A 19,446-nucleotide genomic window follows, 5' to 3' on the forward strand; every position below is an offset into this window, starting at 1 on the left:
GTGTCTTACTTTATTCTTTTTTATATTCCTCTGTAAATCTATTATTCGTTTTGAGTCTTCCCTCTTTCACTGTGTCCACTTCTTCTTCCTCCTTCTCTTGCACCATTTTTATCGGATCTCCCTCCCTTTGTAGCTTTTGTCCTTGTCTTTTATCTCCGGTTGTTCTCCCTCCGTCCCTCTTCTTTCTTTCTTTTCTTTTCTTTCTTTTTCTTTTTTTTTTCCTTTAACGCTTTTTTCTTTCACCTTACTCTTCTTCAGCTGTTACACGTTTTCTTATACTTTTCTTAACTTCTTTCGTCACACACACACACACACACACACACACACACACACACACACACACTTTCCTCTCTACTTTGGTCTTATTTATCTCTCCTCTTGTTCTAAAGCACCTAAGGAAGGAAATAATGATAATCCCTTTCGTGTTATCTTTCTATGTTTTTTGGCTCATAGTAAAAAAAAAATAAAAAAAACTTGAAGTAACATAAGCTAGACTCTGATCCGTTACGAGTTTGCCCGTGCGATTTATTCATAATTTCAGCCTTATAGAAAACGAGGAGGAAGATTCTGCATTTGAACTACAATTAACTCTGTCACCTGGCCTCGTGTTTCTGCGTTACTACTAATGTGTTATATTACAGGGTTTGTACATATGCCCGTGCTCTCTGCAGGAGTTAGTAAATATGGGTTAGTTAAGTACATATGGGTAGAATTATGACAACACGTCTGCTCCCCTCTTGAAAAATAAAAGAGAGAAAATAAAAGAGAAACGTAAAAATGTTAAAAGGAGAGGCAAACGTAATTTAACTTTCAATTGTTTTAGCAAGTAATTATTTTCTATCTTTTTTTTTTTTTTTTTGCGAGTGAAGGAGGTCAACGAAAAGACCATAATTAAGGTGGAGAGAAGTTCGATAAACTGCCACTCCTTTGACAGGCCCAGCAGTAAAAAAAGACCACCACATTGGTAGGCCGCCTTACTTCTAGGGATGTCTACCGCATGCTCTTCTCGTGTGTGTGTGTGTGTGTGTGTGTGTGTGTGTGTGTGTGTGTGTGTGTGTGTGTGCAGGTAGTAGTTTTGTGGGGTTTTGGGTGGGTAAGGCTATGTGTGTGTAAGTGTGTGTGTGTGTGTGTGTGTGTGTGTGTGTGTGTGTGTGTGTGTGTGTGTGTGTGTGTGTGTGTGTGTGTGTGTGTGTGTGTGTGTGTGTGTGTGTGTGTGTGTGTGTGAGAAGCGTAAAAATAATAACATCCTCCAGACCTATCCAAGAAAGATTTTTGGGAAGTTATACAGCTGTGTAAACATTAACCACCACCACCACCACCACCACCACCACCACCACCACCACCACCACCTCCTCCTCCTCCTCCTCCTCCCCCTCTCCCTCCTCCTGTTTCTTCTCCACCAATTCCTCTTCCTCCTCCTCTTTTTCGTCCTCCTTGAACTCGTATCCCTCCTACACCAATTCCTCCTTCTCCTCCTCCTCCTTCTCCTCTTCCTCCTCCTCCTCCTTCTCCTCCTTCTCCACACCTTATCTTCCTCCTATTCCTATTCCATCTCCTGTCCCTCCACCTCCACCTCCTCCTCCTCCTCCTCCTCCTCCTATCCCGATCTCCTGCTTTCCCCCCTCTACTCCTCCCTCCTCCTCCTCCTGTTCCTACCCCATCTGACCCCCACAATCTCCTCCTCTTCCCCCTTCTCCTCCTCCTCCTCCTCCGCAGGGGCGCAGCTCTCCCTTCGTCACCCAGGTTGGCTTCGATCATACTGTCCCACTAAAGCTCACGTACCAGTCCCTCCGTACCGTGCACCGCTTCACTGCCTCGGCCGTGCACCTTACCATTTACACCTTCACCTACATTTCTCCTCCTCCTCCTCCTCCTCCTCCTCCTCCTCTTTCTGCTGTACCTCTAATGCGCACTTCCTTAATTACTCTTCCCGTGCACTCCTATCTTCGCCCTTTTGATGTACTCCTCTTTCTATCTCTTCCTTTCCCCTCCTCCCTGTTTCCCTTTCCCTCTCCCTCTGCCTCCTCTTCCTTCATTCTTCTGCTACTTCCACCAGCCTGACTGAATGATTGAATAAATAAATAAACAATAACTACAATAATAATGGTCACGGTGATAGTGAGACGAAAATGAACTTTATAGTAATACGAACGTAAGTCTTGCCGCTCATTGCCATCAGTTCCTCGTCAAGACACACTACTGCTACTGCTGCTGCTGCTGGCCTGGCTCGCAAACCTCCTTGTCGTCCACACAATGAAGTCAGCCCCTCCAAATGAAACTGCGCCTCTCTCTCTCTCTCTCTCTCTCTCTCTCTCTCTCTCTCTCTCTCTCTCTCTCTCTCTCTCTCTCTCTCTCTCTCTCCAACGAGCCAGAAAGTCAAGTCCAGTTCCTCTCCTAACTCCCCACCAGTGCCTCCCTGATGAAAGTAACCCCACCCTCCCCCTGTCGTCTCCCCTAACTCCTCCAGTCAGTCCCACCCAAGGAAAGGAACCCCTCTCCCCAGCCCACCCTCATCAAAGTAACCTCCCCTCCCCCCTCCACCCACACTCACGTCCTTCAGCTAATGAAAGTTGTACCGTGCCTTCCCTCTGAAAAAATAATAGGTGTCGTTTTTCTCCGTACCTCCCTACCCGATAAGAACCGCTAAGAACGTTGTCTCGTCACCGATAACAGCCCACCAATAAGTACTGGTTCTATATAATTGAACTACATTTCCTATCCGATCATAATAGAGTCTTACTGTCGCCGATTTAATGGTTTTCTTGTTCCCGATGTGTTTTCCGCGCCTATAACCGGGACAGTCACCGATAAAAACCTCATTTCGTCTCCGATTTAAGAACTATCCATATCTGATATAAGCGCCATCCCTCTATCCGATAAAACGTTGTCTTTTCCCTACTAAAACGTCCCTTAAACAAAACATATGCCTTTATTTCTTTCCCCAATCTCTTTCCCTCCCTCACCACAGTCCCTGGAAACCTGTGACCTTCCTTATTCTACGTACTGACTCGCTAATGCACGATAAAACGTTTTCTTTTCCCTACTAACTCGTCCCTTAAACAAAATACATGCCTCTACTTCTCCCTTCAGCTTCTTTCCTTCCTTCTAAACAGTCCCTGGAAACCTGTGTTCATCCCTGCTCTATGCACTGTCTTACTAATGCAAGATAAGACACTCTTTCTCCCCTGATAACCTGTCACTTACACACAAAACTCATTCTTGTTCCCTTCCCTCAGACTCTTTCCCCGTCCTTTACACAGTCCCTGGAAATTTATGGTCACTTCTACTGTATGTTTGGAGAGGAGCTTTCTTCTATGCTATCCTGTCTCTCTCACTAATAGTTATCGCAAAATAGTTGCCTAAACAGCTTTGTAAGGGTTTGGACTTCCTTTGTATTCCTTTATGCATGTTTGTACTGCTTCACTAATGCACGGTAAAATGCCCTGTCTTCCCTGATACTGATAACAAGTCCCTTAAAAACAAAAGCATTATCTCTTCTCCCTTCTCTTCTTATCCTCTTACCCTTCCTTTACACTTTTAGTCCCTGAAAACATACGTATGATAACTTCTTCTATACATGCTATCAAACTAATGCAACTCATCCCTCGCCTCTCCACATTCCCGGCTCCTTCACACACTGACACACACACACACACACACTGACACAGATTCTCCCTCTCTCTCCCTCTCTACCCGTGGGATGCGAGTAACCCCCACGGAGACCTGCTGTAGTAAGAGGTGGTGATGAACAGTTACACGATGCGTTTACCATTTCATCTCGCTGCCTCCCGAAGGTATATAAAGGTTTTGTGGCCAACAATGGACGGGGAACAAAAGGTATGTATTAAAATTGCTCGCGGCTACACATACAATGCCACAAAACAAGCAAGCAAACAAATAAATAAGTATGGAAACAAGGAAGGAAACACACAGTCACACACACACACACACACACACACACACACACACACACACACACACACACACACACACACACACACACACACAAACAAACAAACAAACAAACAAACAAACAAACAAGGAAGGGAAGGGAAGGGAAAAGGAAGGAAAATCAACGACAAAGAAAAAGTAAAACTGCATTCAAACTTTCCACGAGTTTCTAATATGCCAGTTCTGGTCAGGCACAAAAAAAATAACACTATAAAACTCAGAAAGAGAGAGAGAGAGAGAGAGAGAGAGAGAGAGAGAGAGAGAGAGAGAGAGAGAGAGAGAGAGAGAGAGAGAGAGAGAGAGAACTTGTGTGTCAGCATGTAACACTACGAGGGAAACAAGTAGAGCTTTATAAAGAGAAGATCATGGAGTGGGTGAATGAGTGAGTGAGTCAGTCAGAGAATCAGAGACAGAGCAGAGAATGGGGCTTGATCAATAGCCTTTGCCTCGGAGCCTATTTAACAGCACCGTATAGAGCAGAGAGGCGCCAACAGAGCCAGCCAGCGAGACAGACGCGCCCCATACACAGGAGAACCGAAGCCTATTATAGAACTGAAAGCGAGACTGCAGGTGTGAAAGGAAAAAATTGTGTGGAGGCGCTGCGACAGAGAGAGAGAGAGAGAGAGAGAGAGAGAGAGAGAGAGAGAGAGAGAGAGAGAGAGAGAGAGAGAGAGAGAGAGAGAGAGAATGTAGAAACCATTGAAGTTGCCTTACCGGTGATGGCCGTGTTGGTGGCACTCACTTGAAGGTCACTGAAGAGGGCCATTCTGTGCCGCGCCGGGAGGAGAGGAGAGGACGAGAGGCGATAGGGTTCTTGAAGGCCAACAGGTCCTCCGCACACTCCAATTCACCTGCGTTAGAGGGATGCAAAGGGAAGAGGGTCAGGTGGTAAGCTGCTGTTAACTATTCTACAACTCTCGACGTGGTTCTGTTCGTTCCACGTTTCTGTGACTCGAAGCGTTTCAAAGTGGCAATATCGAGACACCTCAGAAACTAAACTGGTCAACTTTTCCTGTTCTTTCCTTGTAGCTATCTTTTTGGGAGCTAAGATACACCAACACAAATGAGCTTAAATGAAGACCAAACACTATCAGCAGCAGAGAGACTAGTTGATCTTCACAAGTTAACTCCTGATTAACTGCACACTCATATAAACTAAACAGAGAGACGTAGAGTAGTAAAGGTAGCAGTAGCTTTTTTTTATGTCTTGGGCCAACAGCGCTTGTACGTAGGCTAGTAGGGAGTATTAGCAAAGTACTCCAGCGAGCCTATTAAATATTTCAGGGAAGATCTATATAAGAACGCCAAGTAAGAGTAGTGGAGGGGAGGAAAAAGGAGAGGAAAGGTACGAGGAGGCAGTTAAGAAAGGGCAGGAGGAGGAGGAGGGAAAAACTGTGATGAAAGACGAGAGAAAAAAGGATGAAAAAAAAAAACGAAGGAAATGCAACAACGAGAGAGAGAGAGAGAGAGAGAGAGAGAGAGAGAGAGAGAGAGAGAGAGAGAGAGAGAGAGAGAGAGAGAGAGAGAGAGAGAGAGAGAGAGAGAGAGAGAGAGAGAGAGAGAGAGAGATAATGATCATGAACCCACCCACACTCCCACAATTCATTGGTGTAAGGCCCTGGAAGCTACGCTCCTTCGCCACCACAAAAGCAAACAAACAAACAAACAAATATTACCGCCGACCGATCGATATATGATACTTGACCTACAGAGAGAGAGAGAGAGAGAGAGAGAGAGAGAGAGAGAGAGAGAGAGAGAGAGAGAGAGAGAGAGAGAGAGAGAGAGAGAGAGAGAGAGAGAGAGAATGACACCGATGTTCTTTTTTTAACTTCCGGTGTCACTTCAGTCTCCTCCTCCTCCTCCTCCTCCTCCTCCTCCTCCTCCTCCTCCTCCTCCTCCTTCTCCTCCTCCTCCTCCTCCTCCTCCTCCTCCTCCTCTTCCTCCTCCTCTTCCTCTCTCCTCCTCCGCCTTTCCTTCCATCCAGCAAAATATTCAATGCGAAAAGAAAAAAATACCGCCTTTCTTTCATAATTTTCTCTCATATTTAAAGTAAACACAACTGTACATTTTATTCAGCAGTCGGTAGAAGGAAGGAAACAAGAGTGGGGAGAAGCCTTCTTACTTTCCTATCGATTTCTTTCACATGGGGAAGACACTGGTTGGGAGGAGACTTTTTCCATTCCTCTCCTTTCCATTTCCTGTAATACAAAGAAAGTATCTGAAGTGAGGAGCCTTCTTACTTTTCTATCTATTTATTTAACATGGAGAAGGCACAGGTGGGGAGGAACCTTCTTACTTTCCTATCACTCCTTGTAATATGAAGAAAGTATGTGTGGGGAGGAGCCTTCTTACTCTCCTATCCTTCTCTGCAGTAAATACAAGGAGATATGACTGGGGGGTAATCTTCATATCTTCCCAGTCTTTCCCTACAACTGAGGCAAATCCGCGCGATGGAGGAAGCAAGTCAACCGGGAAACCTCTTCATAAACCAACAGGCCTTCCGTTAACTGTATTGCCAATATTGCCTGTACTCCTGTAGCGCAAGTCCACCTAATCTTTGCACTCCTCTCCAATCATTCCCTCCTCCACCTCCTCCTCCTTCAGTTCTTCCATTACCTTCCTCACCCTCCACCTCTCCTCACGTGCACCGCTACACATCCTCACCTTCCTCTTCCTCCTCCTCCTCCTCCTCCTCCTCCTCCTCCTCCTCCTCCCCCTCCTCCTGGCTCACCTCCTCCAGGCCAGGTAACTATCGGCGGGTAATTAGCTTCGCTCTAATTGTGTCGCTGCTCATAATGGAGGCGAGGTGGTGTTTGTCGTATGCAAATGAGCTGTTTTATATGCAGGTGTGAGGACAGGCTGCAGAGACTCAATAAGCTCTCTCTCTCTCTCTCTCTCTCTCTCTCTCTCTCTCTCTCTCTCTCTCTCTCTCTCTCTCTCTCTCTCTCACACACACACACACACACATACACACACACACACACAGTTTTCTCTTATTTTCTTCATAAAAAAAAAAAAAAAAAAACAGCATTTCTAGGACATAAGTTTAAAGGGCAAAGGTTGACTGACTGACGGAGGAGGAGGAGGAGGAGGTGGAGGAGGAAGGATGGAAGAAGAAGAGGGAGAGGGTAGGGGTGAGAGGGAAAGGGAAGTGGGGGAGGGGGGCAGAAACAGAAAACGTACAGCTTGGAATGGAAAAAGGAGGGGAAAAAAAAAGAAAAAAAAACACGGAAGGATATTTCTAAGGGCAGTGTTTATAAGGGCAAAGGTACTGCTCAAGAGGTACAGGTATATAAGGGTGCTAGGAAGAAGGTAAAGGGAGAGGAGGAGGAGGAGGAGGAGGAGGAGGAGGAGGAGGAGGAGGAGGAGGGCTAAAAAGAAATGCTCCCATTCCTCCTTCCCTCCCTCCCTACCTCCTTTAGAGTATGGAGGAGGAGGAGGAGGAGGAGGAGGAGGAGGAGGAGGAGGAGGAGGAGGAGGAGGAGGAGGAGGAGGAGGAGGAGGAGGGAGTCAAGGGTACGGAAGGAAAGGAAGTTCAATATTTGTTCAAGAAAGTTCATTAATACCGTGATTCTTCTCTTTCTTTCTTTCTCTCTCTCTCTCTCTCTCTCTCTCTCTCTCTCTCTCTCTCTCTCTCTCTCTCTCTCTCTCTCTCTCTCTCTCTCTCTCTCTGACCTATATCTCTATGATTAAAATGTAGGAATAATGATTGTAAAAATTAATATATATTTTATGCTTTACCATATGAGAGAGAGAGAGAGAGAGAGAGAGAGAGAGAGAGAGAGAGAGAGAGAGAGAGAGAGAGAGAGAGAGAGAGAGAGAGAGTAAAAGAGAGACACACACAGAAACAGACAGATACATTATAGAAAGACAACGACAGACAGGCAGACAGACAGACAGACAGACAAACACAGGTAAAGCGAGAGCATCTTTCCACAACAAGCAAATAAGCCAACCAATAAAAGTTACCGCTGCTTCATACAGTTACGTAAAAAAGTCCCCAGTGAATAATTGATACGGTTAACGAGGAGGGGAGCCAATATTCTCTCACCCCAGAGGAAGGAAGAGCGGCGGGGAGATATAAACCTGTACGGGAAGGCAGACAAATACTAAATAATGCACCACACAACTAAAAATAAGGAAAGACACTGTTGAACTCATGCATTAGTTGAAAGGTGGAGGGCATTGGGATGAGGGAAAGGGGATCAATGTTTATATCACTGTACTCCCTTCCTGCAACTCTGCGACATTAACGTTGCCACTTATGGACACGTAAACTGCCAAAGACCGATGCTTCTACCCGCTGATTGGTCAGTTTTCCCGTCTTGCTTTGAAACGCGAGGAAGTATTACGTTGCAATTGTAAGATACCAGGTTATTTCTACTTGGATTCTTGGATTTCTACTTGGATTTTATTATTCAAGTAAAGGTTTTTGGTAGAAATCCTGTACACCACTACTTTGCCGCACGCTTCGAGACATTACAAGAATACGCAGACCAATCAGCGAGAGAGAGCACCAGTCAGTGGCAGTGTTACCATGTTTGCAGATGCTATGTGGCATAATTACTTACTGCGACTTTGCGAAACGTATTGAAGGCCTTAGGGATTGACAGACTGCCTGCTTTTAGACACCACAATAAGGAAATCACATTGTGCTGCACGTTAGAGTCATGAATCAGACAAAAGTAAGAAAAAGAGTAAAATAAAATGAGATGATATTACATAAAAGCACCTAGGTGTCAAAAAATAATAATTGGTTTAAAGAACCAGCAAGAAAAAAAAAATGAGAGGGAGAGGACAGGAACCCCAAACAGCATAGCAGATTCAGATGACTGGACACAAAAGAGCCGGTCAATGGACAGTGAAATGCCACGCTCACTATACACTTGTTGCACCAAACGAGTGTTATATTTTTCTTCCCAAATACAACTGTTTAAAAAGCCCACTCGATGGCTTCAGAATGGCAGCGGAGTACGGGACACAAAGCAACAGGTCAATGGGCAGGAAAGGCAGCTCACATACAGCTGACCTAAATGAAAAAAAAGTTAGTTTTCTTTGCATCTCCAACTATTTAGAAATCTCTCTATGTGGTGCACGCGTAGCCACAGGTCCAGTAACTTTCTAGACACATTCACTTCCACTGTGTATAGTATTCTTCCTTAGTCTTGATTGCTCTCATTGTGTACAAATCCGTGAGTCTGAAGAAGTTTGCTAGATCAGACTGTTAGCCACTGTTACGTCCTTACTAGTGTACCAATTAATACCAGTTACTGAGTGAGACGTAACAATCGGAATGTGTTTGGACGGCTGTGGCAACCAATACAAGTTGACTATGCAGACCAGAACATGTGTAGGGGAAGCCATAACAACTGAGTCAGCAATCAGTGAGAGCATCATAATCTGAAATGTTGACTGAATATCCAGGTACGCCGTTACCTCACGCGATAAAGTGACGGAATGGCTGTATGGAGGGCACACTCATCCCACATACGAGAACAGGGAGAACAAGCTAGAGTCTCTATACATATTATATATAAATAAACGAAGCTACGAAGACTGCCCTTGTCATCCCAGTAAGCCTCAAGTATTCGTCTAACACCTACTTAAGACTGCGGGAAAACCTTAAACGCAGAGGGAGCAAGAAGGCTAATGCAAGAGTTAACCAGTATTCTCGATCATTCATCCCTTTCTCTGGTAAATTCTGGAACTCCCTGCTTGCTTCTGTATTTCCACGTTCCTATGACTTAAATTCCTTCAAGAGGGAGGTTTCAAGACAATTATCCTATTCGGGGACCGGCATCTCAGTGGGCTATTCTTTTAATAAGATTTTTGTTGTCCTTGGCCAGTGTCCCTTCAACATATATATAAAAAAAAAAAGACTACTCAACTTGTGACCTTGACTTTCATCATTTAGCCATGTACATTTAGATCTGTCTTTGGTCCAAGAGATGGGTGGCAAGGATGGCATAAAATAGACAATATTACAATACAAAATAAAACTACAAAGGCTTCTATTTTTAACCTAATCAAACTCAACTAAGACAAATACGTACCACTTCAAAACAACACTGATTTTTACAACTACCAATACAAAATAAAAAAAAAAAAAAAAACTTTATGTAATCTATTGACTGCTAGAGGCCAAGTACACACACACTCCACCAACTTCCATATACACCCCATCCGACTCCCCTCCCTCCCTCGCGCCCTGTACACCTTGATGTAAGCTGAAACAAAAGGTGGCGCCAAACAGCCAGGCAGGGACACAAGGCACAGGGCAGATAAGAGGTGCTGGAGGGAGGGTTGGATAAGGGAAGCGTCCTTGATATCACTTAAGAAAAAGTCAATTTTTTTTTTTTTGTTCGCTACACATACACATTCTCTCTCTCTCTCTCTCTCTCTCTCTCTCTCTCTCTCTCTCTCTCTCTCTCTCTCTCTCTCTCTCTCTCGATTAAGCTCTTTCCATTTTTTTCTTTAGGCAACTGTTGAATTTCCGTGAAAATTAATTAAACTTTCCATTCTACACTTTTTCTTTCACTACTGGAGTGTTAATCTGCCTTGTGTTACAGAGGAAGGAGAAGCGTTTCCCTTTGAACCGGAGGAGGAGGAGGAGGAGGAGGAGGAGGAGGAGGAGGAGGAGGAGGAGGAGGAGGAGGAGGAGGAGGAGGAAGAGGAGAATTATTTGGTAATGTATGGTGATGGTGAGGGAGGGAAGAAAGACTGGGGCGAAAGCAGCCGTATATTTTGAGAGAGAGAGAGAGAGAGAGAGAGAGAGAGAGAGAGAGAGAGAGAGAGAGAGAGAGAGAGAGAGAGAGAGAGAGAGAGAGAGAGAGAGAGAGAGAGAGAGAGAGAACGAAAGCCATAGGGGAGGCCAGGTAAGGGAGGAAGGGCTGAGGGAGAAGCTTCCTGGTCCGCATATTAACAAACAGTAAGCAACCCCGTGGCTAATAAAACAACACCCACATTCCAACACGGGCATATTTCCCAGAGAAACTCGCCGAAATGAGAAGACTGGTGGCCGCGGGGCGTTAGGAGGGAAGGCAGGGAGGGAGGGAGGGAGGGAGGGAGGGAGGGAAAGAGGAAGGATATGGGTGTGCTGCGCTGTGTTTGTGAGCCTCAGATAACTCTATAAAAAGGTATGGGTAGGGAAAAGATGGAGGGGGTGATAGGGAGGTGGGAGAAATTGAAGGGGTAAAAATGGATGTGGTGATAGTAGTGGTGGTGGTGGTGGTGGTGGTTGTGGTTTTAGAGGTGGTGATGGTGGTGATGGTGATACAACTAACAACACCAATAATGATTACGACAACACCAGCAACAACAACCACCACAACAAGAACAACGAAGAGTACAACAACGTTCAACAACAGTGACAACGAAAATAACATCAACAGCAGTAACACCATGATCATCAACAACAGTAACAACAACGACAACAACAACAATAACAACAAAAAAAACAAAAACACCACCACCACCACCACCAACAACAACAACAACAACAACAACAACAACAACAACAACAGTACTAATAACCTGAAAGACAAGAAAAAAATAAAAAAAAAGGGTCCCTGTCATTGTGTCATTCCCTCTAACAAGAACGCAGAACAAAATAAATCCTTCAATTCCAATCTTCGCCAATTCTCCATTCCTTGCCAGCTGCGGAAGTGGCGGAGGGCGGTGTCATATGCATACAGAATCAGGGCGAAGGGTTTATCCACTGGTCTGCGTCCTGGTCCGGGGAAATAGCGAACACCTTCCCAACCAAACCTTCACTAATGCACGCTGCGGCACAAAGTCTTGTCCACATGGTTCTGAAGTGATAAAGTTGCGTGTAGTGGCAAAATGTTAACTTACCTGTGACAACTCTGGCCAGGTTAATGCAGTATTGTTTTTTTTTTTTTGTTTTTTTTTACCTTATTTCTTATTGGCATGTGTATCTTTACCTTTCGTATGTTTCTTAATATTTCATTTTTTTCTTTTACACTGGTCTATTCCTTTCTCGAGAGTGACGCAGTTTATTTCATTCTTTCTATACGCGTATCTCAACATCATCACCCACTCAGCCACTTCACAATTCATACCGTCTCTCTCTCTCTCTCTCTCTCTCTCTCTCTCTCTCTCTCTCTCTCTCTCTCTCTCTCTCTCTCTCTCTCTCTCATGCCATATGTTCCAGAAATACTTCAATTTGCATTCCTATTCCATCTTGTATACGCACCACATGCAGATGGCTAAAGACAAGCGAATACTCCCGTGTTATCCTCCATTCCACCTCCCTGTCCTTGAGGCGTGTGATACTCCAGAGCCATTATCATCATCATCATCATTTGCCTCCATAATTCCATCTTTACTCGTGTCTTTCAGCTGCCTGTCTATTTTAGGTTGGCCATGTAAATCTAGGATATTTCAACTTAGGTCTCTTTCTGCCCTAATTTGTTTTACCACAGAGATAAAGCAGGCAGTGTTATGTTAATATTAGTGCCTCTCCTCTAATTATCCTCCATCAAGGTTTGTTTTGACTGGAAAAGAAGAAAAAAATGAAAGAAAGAAAAAGAAATATTAAGACCCAAGAAGATAAACACAAATCTCAAACATAACAAAGTCGAAGAGTTAAAAAAAAAAAATAATAATAATAATAAAAACATAAGGAAGACAAAAAATAAATAAATAAAGGCAAAAAAATATCGAAACACACCACATCTCGGGCCACGAAGGGACACTCAACAGGTCCTCCCAATATTAGCTGCGGGTCCTTCCTTCCTGCTTCCCTCCCTCCCTCCCTCCCTCCCTCCCTCCCTCCCTCCCTCCCTCCCTCCCTTGCACACATTATAATGCCTGCACTGCCTTACGTATGTATGTACCGTCCCCCGCATGCATGATACCCATTCACCCAACTTTGATTGTGGCTTCCATCAGGGAGGAGTGGGAGAGAGAGAGTGAGGAGGGGGAGGAGAGAGGGGAGAGGAAAGGGGAGAGAGCATCGGTCGGGACTAAATGGAACTTAATTAAAAGACGTACCAATGGGAACTAAAAATATATATAAACTGATAAAGAAATAGGAATGTATATCGTATGCAAATATATGTAAAAAAAAAAAAAAAAGATAAACAAGAAATACTTCATTAAAGGACCTGAGGAGATACCTGTGGAAATTAAAATCAATAATATAATGACGAAGATATAGGAATAAAAAAACTTCCGTAAATATCAAGTAGCAAAATAATAATGAAATACAAGACTAACAAAACAAAAATATATATAATTCATTCACAAGACACACCCATGAAAATTAATAAAAAAAAAACTTATGAAGGAATACATGAGATGAAGAAAAAAAAAATACAGAAACAAATACATATAAACAGAAAGACAGATAACAACAAAACAACAACACAAACAACACGGTAACCAACCCAAACAAACAACAACAAACCACAGCGGCCACTTCTCTATTTGGCTCTTGTTTTTTTTTGTTTTTTTCTCTCTCTCAATCAGACTCAAAGTGCCGAAGGAAACGAACCATCTGAGAGGAAAAGGAACAAGAGGAGGAGGAGGGGGAGGAGGAGGAGGAGGAGGAGGAGAAACTACTGTGTTCACTAATTACCTTGTTTAACTTCTTGCGCACCGCCATGTCAGGTAATCAACGAGTTAATTTGTGCCTGACTGAGCGTCTCTCGGAGCGGAAAAGGACGCCCCGCCATTGGTGACTCAAGGTGTGACGTAGCATTGATCTGATTGGTTATTGGGGGTCTGACGTCACCACCCTTTCTGTTCCCGCTCAGCTTGATTGGTTACTGCCTTGTGACGTCACCAGTTTCCATGCCGTTGATTGGCTACCCGATTCTCCCATTGAATTTGTGACGTCACGCGAAGTCAAATATTTAATTGTTCCTATGGTGTGTGGAGAGAGAGAGAGAGAGAGAGAGAGAGAGAGAGAGAGAGAGAGAGAGAGAGAGAGAGAGAGAGAGAGAGAGATTTGTTTATTTAGTCGTTCACGTCCTCCTCCTCCTCCTCCTCCTACTCCTCCTCCTCTTCCTCCTCCTCTTCCTCCTCCACCTCCTCCTCCTTCATCTATCTCAGGAGTGGAAATTAACTACCATTTAAACACACAAAAAGAGAATCAATTAATACCGACTATTATCTTCCCTTTCTCTCTCTCTCTCTCTCTCTCTCTCTCTCTCTCTCTCTCTCTCTCTCTCTCTCTCTCTCTCTCTCTCTCCATTTATCACACTATTTGTCTTCCCTAATTCCTCTCATTTATATTCAAATGCACATTATTATTATTTCATGTTATGCTCTCTCTCTCTCTCTCTCTCTCTCTCTCTCTCTCTCTCTCTCTCTCTCTCTCTCTCTCTCTCTCTCTCTCTCTCTCTCTCTCTCTCATCGAACTCATGTTGACATTTAAAGGGTATTCTGCTCATATCAAGTGTGTGTGTGTGTGTGTGTGTGTGTGTGTGTGTGTGTGTGTGTGTGTGTGTGTGTGTGTGTGTGTGTGTGTGTGTGTTTGGAATGTCTTGTAAATTCCCTGAGGCAAAGCATGCATAGTCTCACTCTTACACACACACACACACACACACACACACACACACACACACCTGCAGTCTTACTATTTTATGTAAAGAATGAATCCTGAGAAAATTACAATATGATTACTTAATTAAAAACAAAAGGAAAAAAGCAAACTCAGGTAAAATAAGCGCAGAATAATTCATATGTGCGGAGACAAACAAGAGGGTAATGATGATGATGATGATAATAATAACAATAACAAGAACAAGAACAAGAACAAGAACAAGAACAAGAAAAAGAAAAAAGAAGAAGAAGAAGAAGAAGAAGAAGAAAAAAAAAAGGAGAAGAAGAAGAAAAGAACAGGAGGAGGATAAGAAGGATAAGTAGGAGGAGGAGGAGGAGGAGGAGGAGGAGGAGGAGGAGGAGGAGGAGGAGGAGGAAATAACTGAAATAATCTTCCATACCTAAGGAAGAGAATGGAATGAAAGTATATTTGTAAATTTGAAAGAAAAAAATCAATACACAGCAAAACACAAAAGAAAAATACGAGAAAAAAACAACGCATAAAAAAAAATATGTAAGAAAGTAAAAAAAAAAAGAAAATAGGAAGTCTTCTTTACTTCCGCCTCTTTCTCCACTTCCTCATTTTCTTCCTTCTTTTCTACTCATCCTTCTTTGGCGGAACTCAGCAACGCCAAGCTGTATGAACCTTCAGAGGCCAGCCATGCAAACACTGCCCTTGAGAGAGAGAGAGAGAGAGAGAGAGAGAGAGAGAGAGAGAGAGAGAGAGAGAGAGAGAGAGAGAGAGAGAGAGAGAGAGAGAGAGAGAGAGCATACACAATGAAAAACAGAAAAAAAGACACAGAGAGACACATAAACACACACACACACACACACACACACACACACACACACACACACACACACACACACACACACGAGCATAGAGAAGTATTACCCCATCCCACTCCACCAAGCACTATCATTTACGCAGGTAGTATCATTTAATATCATACCAATTAATTAGTTAGCACGTGCCTTGATGAGTCAGGACGATTGAGTGTTACATTAAACATAAACACGTAATGTAGTTAGATAGGTGGACATCAATAATTAACACAGGTAAAAATTAATCATATAAGAGAGAGAGAGAGAGAGAGAGAGAGAGAGAGAGAGAGAGAGAGAGAGAGAGAGAGAGAGAGAGAGAGAGAGAGAGAGAGAGAGGGATTAAGGTAGGATTCTGCAAAGGAACGAAAGAAAGAAGGGATGAAGGAAACGAGAGGAAGAATAAAAAGGAAGGGAAATTAAACGATTAGAGGAAAACAGAAAATAAAGGAAGAAAAATACGAGACACAAGGGAACGAGAGAGAGAGAGAGAGAGAGAGAGAGAGAGAGAGAGAGAGAGAGAGAGAGAGAGAGAGAGAGAGAGAGAGAATGTCACTCTTGGTTGTGCACTCCTGGGCTGCTCGCCATTTTAAAGCGAACGAGCTCCTCCTCCTCCTCTTCCTCCTCTTGCTCCTTCTTCTTCTTCCTCCTCCTCCTCCTCCTCCTCCTCCTCCTCCTCCTCCTCCTCCTCCTCCTCCTCCTCCTCCTCATCCTCTGTTTTCCTTCTTCCTTAATTCGCTTTTCGTTCTCGTTTACGCGACCACGCACACACACACACACACACACACACACACACACACACACACACACACACACACACACACACTCATTCATCTGATTTTATAATTCTCTCTCTCTCTCTCTCTCTCTCTCTCTCTCTCTCTCTCTCTCTCTCTCTCTCTCTCTGTGTGTGTGTGTGTGTGTGTGTGTGTGTGTGTGTGTGTGTGTATTTTTCAAGGTATTTAGCTTAATTCTAATAAAGGTTTACACACACACACACACACACACACACACACACACACACACACACACACACACACACACAGAGAGAGAGAGAGAGAGAGAGAGAGAGAGAGAGAGAGAGAGAGAGAGAGAGAGAGAGAGAGAGAGAGAGAGAATTTAAATGCATAAATGTATAAATATAAATAAACAGTTAACTTTATAGACAAACTGAAAATTCTCTCTCTCTCTCTCTCTCTCTCTCTCTCTCTCTCTCTCTCTCTCTCTCTCTCTCTCTCTGGATCATCGACCTGCCCCTAATCACCCCTCTTAGAAGCGCCCTCCTCTCTCAACTTGACTTACCCTGCTCTCATTGGGGTAGGGGGATGGTGTTCTTGTGGATTGGAGGGAGGGGGGGGCAAGGATGAGAGGGTGTTACTGATGGGTGGGTGGGTGGGAGGGTGCTGTGATTGGTGTTGGGGGGGGGGGAGATGGAAGGGTTTTACTGATGGGTGGGTGGGTGGAAGGGTACTGTAATGGGTGGGGGGGGGTGGAAGGGAGTACTGATGAGTGGGTGGGTGGGAGGGTGTAGGAGGAAAGAGACGAGTGCGGAGGTAAAAGATAAGCGGAAGAGTGAGAGAAGGAAGGGAGGTCAGAAGGAGGAAGAGAGGGAGAAAACAGATAAGAAGGAAGTAGAAAAAAGGATAAACAGCGATAACAGAAGGTATATATAATGTATTGCTATATACGAATAACACTGAATGATAACAGAGAGAAAATAGAAATGAGATAAACGTGAATGAGATGCTAAAATAAAAAAAATAAAAAATGAAAGGGAAGGAAAATGCAATGAAAGAACTGTGGATTTAGAATAGTAGAGGGAGTAAGAAAAAGAAAAAGAGAAAGGGGAAAGAAAGGAAGGAAAGAACACGTAATGGGAAGGGTGCAATAAAGTCAAAAAGGAGGGAAGAGAGGAAGATTGGAATGAAAACGTTGGAGGGAATAAGAAGAGGAGAAAATAAATGGAAGGAGGGAGGAAGGACTGGTGGTTGAAGGTTAAATAAACGTAAAGGAAACTAGGAAGTAATTTAAACTCTCACATCCATTACTCTCTCTCTCTCTCTCTCTCTCTCTCTCTCTCTCTCTCTCTCTCTCTCTCTCTCTCTCAAGATCTAGTAATAAATATTGCTAATACATTAAAACTTCTTTCCTTCTCTTTCTCCTCGTCCTTCCCTTCCATCCACCCTGCCTCTGTCCGTCCGTCTGTCCGTCCGTCCGCCTGTTGCTCCCTCCTCATCGGGGGTAACATTAGACAAATTAGCATATAAATAAGAAAAGTGTCAGGTGTTTAAAAGGCATGACGTCAAGCAGGTAAGCGCCGGGATAAAGCCTGGATGTCACCGCTCACCTTTCACTAATTAACATGCCTGCTCACCTGGACAGCGACGAGACAGCTTGAGAGAGAGAGAGAGAGAGAGAGAGAGAGAGAGAGAGAGAGAGAGAGAGAGAGAGAGAGAGAGAGAGAGAGAGTCAAAAACACATACAAAAAAGTTGTATTTTGTACGTAAAATTTTAGGTCATGTCAAGTTTAAATTCACTCGTTTTCAAATGGTTTGCCTTTTCATGTGCTCTCTCTCTCTCTCTCTCTCTCTCTCTCTCTCTCTCTCTCTCTCTCTCTCTCTCTCTCTCTCTCTCTCTCTCTCTCTCTCTCTCCTAGCTTAAAATCATCACTGCCTTCCTCTTTCCTTAAGTTCCCCATACAAGCCTGCCATGTCGCATTTTCTTTCGTTAACACATCACCAGTATACATAGTTATCACCCGCTAGGGGCCTAATTTGTTACTTAATAATCCTCACTCTCTAGAATTCAAGATGCGAGTAAATGCAGTTTCAACGATATTTACTCTGAAAGAAATATTAACTTTAAAATAGTGTTGCTGTCTTGTGCGCGAAGGTTAATGCAATTTATGTACAGACACGCATCAAGCCAGTGTGTATGTGTGTGTATGTGTGTGTGTGTGTGTGTGTGTGCTGACGTAAGCCATTTTTGCGAATAAGAGCGAAAATATGTGCATAGTTACAAAAGAGATGGGAAGCTAATAATTAACTCACGATAACTAAGTGAAAGTCTATTGAAATATTGCAATAAAATGTCACGGGTACGATTCACCTTTTATTTTCTTTCCGCAAAATTGTTATAAATTACCATCCATATGAACCGTAAGAGAATAAAATGTACTGAGGTTTGAAAGGTCGAAAGTGGCGCCATCTGTATATTCTCTCTCTCTCTCTCTCTCTCTCTCTCTCTCTCTCTCTCTCTTTAAATGACCACATCTTCCCTAATGACCACGGGGGCATTAGGGAATGGATCACTCGGGGCTAATTCCCTTCCATTTTCCACGCGCTGCCCCGCCTGCTGTCCCTCCTCCACCGTGCATTTACTTCTGCCCTCACTCTTCCCTTCCCTCTCCCCTTCCCGGCCAAGGAGTGCAAGCAAAAGAGAAAGAGAGCAAGCACATACCACCAAATAACAAGCCGCATAACATATCTTGCGATTATAATAAAGGAAAAGATAATAAGTTCTTACCAAGCATAGCTGAGCTCCCTCCTGCCTCTGTCATGTCCTCCTCCCTCCCCGTTGTTGTTTTTTTACTCCCATGGCCTTATTTCTCACTACACAACAGTCTTCGGATACGTATTCAGTTCTTATGGCGATCATAATCATGTTCTAGGTCTTGGCAAAGGCGAAATGTTAGTGGAAACGGAGAAATTAAGGAATTGGTCGAGTAAACAACGAGAATTTCAACACTACCCACGCGCTCCTTCCGTAACTAGCCAGCACATTAAAGGGAGGTCCACCAATACGATATCTTGCTAATTTATTTTGTTTTTTTCTTTTGATAGCACTGACAGTAACCACATCAAAATGTTATTTGAAAATAGTAGTTGTGAAAATAATAGCATTGATCTTCACAGTATCATCACCAATAGGCTTAATAAAATAATTGCGTCATTTACTTGTGTACGATAATTATAGAAGTCAGTCTCTGGTGAGCCTTAAAAACAACTTCTGCACGTCATCTATACTCCCTACAAAAAAACATTTAATTGTTTTAGAATAATAAGTGTCGATAGTACATGGTATGATTTTATTATTGCATATATT

General features: G+C 43.6%; 1 long non-coding RNA gene across 2 annotated transcripts in view; it reads right to left on the reverse strand.

Moving 5' to 3' along the window:
* The window catches only part of LOC135100330 (uncharacterized), a 140,835-nt gene extending 121,667 nt beyond the window's left edge, over positions 1 to 19,168 (reverse strand). The window contains exons 1-2 of one of the 2 annotated variants that reach the window (XR_010268641.1): positions 18,868 to 19,168; positions 4,666 to 4,802 (exon numbers count right to left, since the gene is read on the reverse strand). This is a non-coding gene — a long non-coding RNA (uncharacterized LOC135100330). The remainder of the gene's footprint in view (positions 1 to 4,665; positions 4,803 to 18,867) is intronic. The other variant, XR_010268651.1, reaches the window with a different exon arrangement.
* Between the last annotated feature and the right edge of the window lie 278 nt (positions 19,169 to 19,446).

The sequence above is a fragment of the Scylla paramamosain genome, chromosome 1, assembly GCF_035594125.1.
Source record: "Scylla paramamosain isolate STU-SP2022 chromosome 1, ASM3559412v1, whole genome shotgun sequence".
Lineage (NCBI taxonomy): Eukaryota > Metazoa > Arthropoda > Malacostraca > Decapoda > Portunidae > Scylla > Scylla paramamosain.